Source organism: Choloepus didactylus, chromosome 21 (genome assembly GCF_015220235.1).
Source record: "Choloepus didactylus isolate mChoDid1 chromosome 21, mChoDid1.pri, whole genome shotgun sequence".
NCBI lineage: Eukaryota > Metazoa > Chordata > Mammalia > Pilosa > Megalonychidae > Choloepus > Choloepus didactylus.
Window position 1 is genome coordinate 45,957,719 of NC_051327.1, and position 6,721 is coordinate 45,964,439.

Sequence of the window (6,721 nt, forward strand, 5' to 3'; positions counted from 1 at the left end):
GGAAAAAAATATTTCATGCAAGCTACAGCCAAAAGAAAGCAGGTGTAGCAATATTAATCTCAGATAAAATAGACTTCAAATGCAGGGATGTTTTGAGAGACAAAGAAGGCCACTACATACTAATAAAAGGGGCAATTCAGCAAGAAGAAATAACAATCGTAAATGTCTATGCACCCAATCAAGGTGCCACAAAATACATGAGAGAAACATTGGCAAAACTAAAGGAAGCAATTGATGTTTCCACAATAATTGTGGGAGACTTCAACACATCACTCTCTCCTATAGATAGATCAACCAGACAGAAGACCAATAAGGAAATTGAAAACCTAAACAATCTGATAAATGAATTAGATTTAACAGACATCTACAGGACATTACATCCGAAATCACCAGGATACACATACTTTTCTAGTGCTCACGGAACTTTCTCCAGAATAGATCATATGCTGGGACATAAAACAAGCCTCAATAAATTTAAAAAGATTGAAATTATTCAAAGCACATTCTCTGACCACAATGGAATACAATTAGAAGTCAATAACCATCAGAGACTTAGAAAATACACAAATACCTGGAGGTTAAACAACACACTCCTAAACAATCAGTGGGTTAAAGAAGAAATAGCAAGAGAAATTGCTAAATATATAGAGACGAATGAAAATGAGAACACAACATACCAAAACCTATGGGATGCAGCAAAAGCAGTGCTAAGGGGGAAATTTATAGCACTAAACGCATATATTAAAAAGGAAGAAAGAGCCAAAATCAAAGAACTAATGGATCAACTGAAGAAGCTAGAAAATGAACAGCAAACCAATCCTAAACCAAGTACAAGAAAAGAAATAACAAGGATTAAAGCAGAAATAAATGACATAGAGAACAAAAAAACAATAGAAAGGATAAATATCACCAAAAGTTGGTTCTTTGAGAAGATCAACAAGATTGACAAGCCCCTAGCTAGACTGACAAAATCAAAAAGAGAGAAGACCCATATAAACAAAATAATGAATGAAAAAGGTGACATAACTGCAGATCCTGAAGAAATTAAAAAAATTATAAGAGGATATTATGAACAACTGTATGGCAACAAACTGGATAATGTAGAAGAAATGGACAATTTCCTGGAAACATATGAACAACCTAGACTGACCAGAGAAGAAATAGAAGACCTCAACCAACCCATCACAAGCAAAGAGATCCAATCAGTCATCAAAAATCTTCCCACAAATAAATGCCCAGGGCCAGATGGCTTCACAGGGGAATTCTACCAAACTTTCCAGAAAGAACTGACACCAATCTTACTCAAACTCTTTCAAAACATTGAAAAAAATGGAACACTACCTAACTCATTCTATGAAGCTAACATCAATCTAATACCAAAACCAGGCAAAGATGCTACAAAAAAGGAAAACTACCGGCCAATCTCCCTAATGAATATAGATGCAAAAATCCTCAACAAAATACTTGCAAATCGAATCCAAAGACACATTAAAAAAATCATACACCATGACCAAGTGGGGTTCATTCCAGGCATGCAAGGATGGTTCAACATAAGAAAAACAATCAATGTATTACAACACATTAAAAACTCGAAAGGGAAAAATCAATTGATCATCTCAATAGATGCTGAAAAAGCATTTGACAAAATCCAACATCCCTTTTTGATAAAAACACTTCAAAAGGTAGGAATTGAAGGAAACTTCCTCAACATGATAAAGAGCATATATGAAAAACCCACAGCCAGCATAGTACTCAATGGTGAGAGACTGAAAGCCTTCCCTCTAAGATCAGGAACAAGACAAGGATGCCCGCTGTCACCACTGTTATTCAACATTGTGCTGGAAGTGCTAGCCAGGGCAATCCGGCAAGACAAAGAAATAAAAGGCATCCAAATTGGAAAAGAAGAAGTAAAACTGTCATTGTTTGCAGATGATATGATCTTATATCTAGAAAACCCTGAGAAATCAACGATACACCTACTAGAGCTAATAAACAAATTTAGCAAAGTAGCGGGATACAAGATTAATGCACATAAGTCAGTAATGTTTCTATATGCTAGAAATGAACAAACTGAAGAGACACTCAAGAAAAAGATACCATTTTCAATAGCAACTAAAAAAATCAAGTACCTAGGAATAAACTTAACCAAAGATGTAAAAGACCTATACAAAGAAAACTACATAACTCTACTAAAAGAAATAGAAGGGGACCTTAAAAGATGGAAAAATATTCCATGTTCATGGATAGGAAGGCTAAATGTCATTAAGATGTCAATTCTACCCAAACTCATCTACAGATTCAATGCAATCCCAATCAAAATTCCAACAACCTACTTTGCAGACTTGGAAAAGCTAGTTATCAAATTTATTTGGAAAGGGAAGATGCCTCGAATTGCTAAAGACACTCTAAAAAGAAAAACGAAGTGGGAGGACTTACACTCCCTGACTTTGAAGCTTATTATAAAGCCACAGTTGCCAAAACAGCATGGTACTGGCACAAAGATAGACATATAGATCAATGGAATCGAATTGAGAATTCAGAGATAGACCCTCAGATCTATGGCCGACTGATCTTTGATAAGGCCCCCAAAGTCACCGAACTGAGCCATAATGGTCTTTTCAACAAATGGGGCTGGGAGAGTTGGATATCCATATCCAAAAGAATGAAAGAGGACCCCTACCTCACCCCCTACACAAAAATTAACTCAAAATGGACCAAAGATCTCAATATAAAAGAAAGTACCATAAAACTCCTAGAAGATAATGTAGGAAAACATCTTCAAGACCTTGTATTAGGAGGCCACTTCCTAGACTTTACACCCAAAGCACAAGCAACAAAAGAGAAAATAGATAAATGGGAACTCCTCAAGCTTAGAAGTTTCTGCACCTCAAAGGAATTTCTCAAAAAGGTAAAGAGGCAGCCAACTCAATGGGAAAAAATTTTTGGAAACCATGTATCTGACAAAAGACTGATATCTTGCATATACAAAGAAATCCTACAACTCAATGACAATAGTACAGACAGCCCAATTATAAAATGGGCAAAAGATATGAAAAGACAGTTCTCTGAAGAGGAGATACAAATGGCCAAGAAACACATGAAAAAATGTTCAGCTTCACTAGCTATTAGAGAGATGCAAATTAAGACCACAATGAGATACCATCTAACACCGGTTAGAATGGCTGCCATTAAACAAACAGGAAACTACAAATGCTGGAGGGGATGTGGAGAAATTGGAACTCTTATTCATTGTTGGTGGGACTGTATAATGGTTCAGCCACTCTGGAAGTCAGTCTGGCAGTTCCTTAGAAAACTAGATATAGAGCTACCATTCGATCCAGCGATTGCACTTCTCGGTATATACCCGGAAGATCGGAAAGCAGTGACACGAACAGATATCTGCACGCCAATGTTCATAGCAGCATTATTCACAATTGCCAAGAGATGGAAACAACCCAAATGTCCTTCAACAGATGAGTGGATAAATAAAATGTGGTATATACACACGATGGAATACTACGCGGCAGTAAGAAGGAACGATCTGGTGAAACATATGACAACATGGATGAACCTTGAAGACATAATGCTGAGCGAAATAAGCCAGGCACAAAAAGAGAAATATTATATGCTACCACTAATGTGAACTTTGAAAAATGTAAAACAAATGGTTTATAATGTAGAATGTAGGGGAACTAGCAGTAGAGAGCAATTAAGGAAGGGGGAACAATAATCCAAGAAGAACAGATAAGCTATTTAACGTTCTGGGGATGCCCAGAAATGACTATGGTCTGTTAATTTCTGATGGATGTAGTAGGAACAAGTTCACTGAAATGTTGCTATATTATGTAACTTTCTTGGGGTAAAGTAGGAACATGTTGGAAGTTAAGCAGTTATCTTAGGTTAGTTGTCTTTTTCTTACTCCCTTGCTATGGTCTCTTTGAAATGTTCTTTTATTGTATGTTTGTTTTCTTTTTAACTTTTTTTTTCATACAGTTGATTTGAAAAAAGAAGGGAAAGTTAAAAAAAAAAAAAAAAAAAAGAAAAAAGAAAAAAAAGTAAAAAAAAAAAAAAAAGATGTAGTGCCCCCTTGAGGAGCCTGTGGAGAATGCAGGGGTATTCGCCTACCCCACCTCCATGGTTGCTAACATGACCACAGACATAGGGGACTGGTGGTTTGATGGGTTGAGCCCTCTACCATAAGTTTTACCCTTGGGAAGACGGTTGCTGCAAAGGAGAGGCTAGGCCTCCCTGTATTTGTGCCTAAGAGTCTCCTCCTGAATGCCTCTTTGTTGCTCAGATGTGGCCCTCTCTCTCTGGCTAAGCCAACTTGAAAGGTGAAATCACTGCCCTCCCCCCTACGTGGGATCAGACACCCAGGGAAGTGAATCTCCCTGGCAACGTGGAATATGACTCCCGGGGAGGAATGTAGACCCGGCATCGTGGGATGGAGAACATTTTCTTGACCAAAAGGGGGATGTGAAAGGAAATGAAATAAGCTTCAGTGGCAGAGAGATTCCAAAACGAGCCGAGAGATCACTCTGGTGGGCACTCTTACGCACACTTTAGACAACCTTTTTTAGGTTCTAAAGAATGGGGGTAGCTGGTGGTGGATACCTGAAACTATTAAACTACAACCCAGAACCCATGAATCTCGAAGACAGTTGTATAAAAATGTAGCTTATGAGGGGTGACAGTGGGATTGGGAATGCCATAAGGACCAAACTCCACTTTGTCTAGTTTATGGATGGATGTGTAGAAAAGTAGGGGGGGCAGACAAACAGACAAGGGTACCTAGTGTTCTTTTTTACTTCAGTTGCTCTTTTTCACTCTGATTGTTGTTCTTGTTATTTTTGTGTGTGTGCTGATGAAGGTGTCAGGGATTGATTTAGGTGATGAATGTACAACTATGTAATGGTACTGTAAACAATCGAAAGTACAATTTGTTTTGTATGACTGCGTGGTATGTGAATATATCTCAATAAAATGATGATTAAAAAAAAAAAAAAAATTTAGCTAAATGCTGTGAATTTTGAATTTTTAACGGAAGAAAAATTATTTTTAACGAAGTCACCTGATTTACATAAAACAGCCACCATGTGTCTCTTAAATATTCTTACAAATTATCTCCTATAAAAATTTCATGTTAAATTGTTTTAAGCAGCATGCAATATCAAAAGTGGATATATAAAAAGATACAATCATGTTTTCACATGATTCACGAATTATGTTCAGTGCAATCTTAGCCAAATTTGGAAGTAGCCATGATAAGTTTTTTTTTACAATAATATTGGAGTCCTGCAAAAGTTGTTTTAGAAAACTGAAATCAATTAAGAATTACTTATGACGGTCACTGGGTCATGAGAAATTGTCAAACATGGCAATTCTCTCAACTGAAAATGATACAAGCTAAGAAGTATATTTTTAATATATTATTGATGAGTTTGTTTCCATTAAAGTCTGGAAAATAAAATTATAACATTCTGGTTTGGGTATAAATAAAGTGATTAAACTTAAAATAATGTGAACTTTAGTGCACTTACCTTTCCATGTATCACTATTTTTCTACTACTTTAATGTTGTAGGAAAATTTCCCATAAAATTTTCATTAAAGCCTACATAGATATACCGGCGTTCATCTCTTCCCTTTGATCTCCAGCTCCACCACGGCTCCACCAGGCACTGGCCTAGTTCCCAACTCATTCGTCTGGAAGGCCCCGATATTTTGTATTTTCATTTCACAATTTTGCTTGTTTCTGCTTTCTCTAAATTTAGAAGGGATTTCTCCCCTGAGGAAAAAAATCCTTAATGTGTAAAAGCAGCACAGTATCTATGATTTTGAGCATTCAAATCCCTCAAACAAGGGGGATGTTTGAAAAACAAGTCCTGCTAAAACAATAAATGAGAAAGTAAAGAATAAAATACCCAACTAGGAACAGGACCAAAAAGGAAAACCTCTGGGATCTCTAGCTGAGAAAATGTCTCGGGAGAAGCTGGGCAACGCCGAGCATTGGCAAGTTACCCCAAAGCCAAGGCAACAGGCACCAGTTGGTGCGAAGAGACAAGCTCGGGCGCCCCCTTCCGGCCGCTGGCGCGCAGGGAAGGAAGCTTGGAGCTCACGGTTTAGCGGTGGCCGCGCTCCTCCTCCAGGCGGAACTGCTGAACGGCTGAAATTCCTGGTCGGTGCTCTGCTGATGGCATTCGGGGTGCTCCAGCCACGTGTGCTCTTGACGGGTACATGCATTGGAGCCATGACCTGCAAAAAAGAGGATCTCCATACTTTAGAGGTATCTGAAAAAGTTCTCCTCTCAATCATGCTTGAATGACAGCACCGGATTGCAACCTCCTCAGAACCCATCATCAAAATCCAGAAGACATAAGGTACCTACATTTTTCTGCCATCAAATTCTCCCGCAGAGACTCAACCTGTTTGAAACAGAGAACTCCAGTGCAACCTGAGAGAAGCTGTTCCTGGAGAAATTACTCTCTCTGTAACAGACGGGGGAAAATGTCTCCCCAAATATGTATTTACTTCCTAATCCCCTAGAATCTATGAATATTGCCTTATATGCCTTCCCTTTCCTCCATTTTCCTTTCATTTATTCATTTATTCATGATGTAATAATTTGATTTTTTTCTAATTTTAACTTTCTTGTAAGTTCTTTCTGGTGTTTTCAATACCATTCCTTCTCTCCAACATGGCCTACTCTCACATGCATTTCCT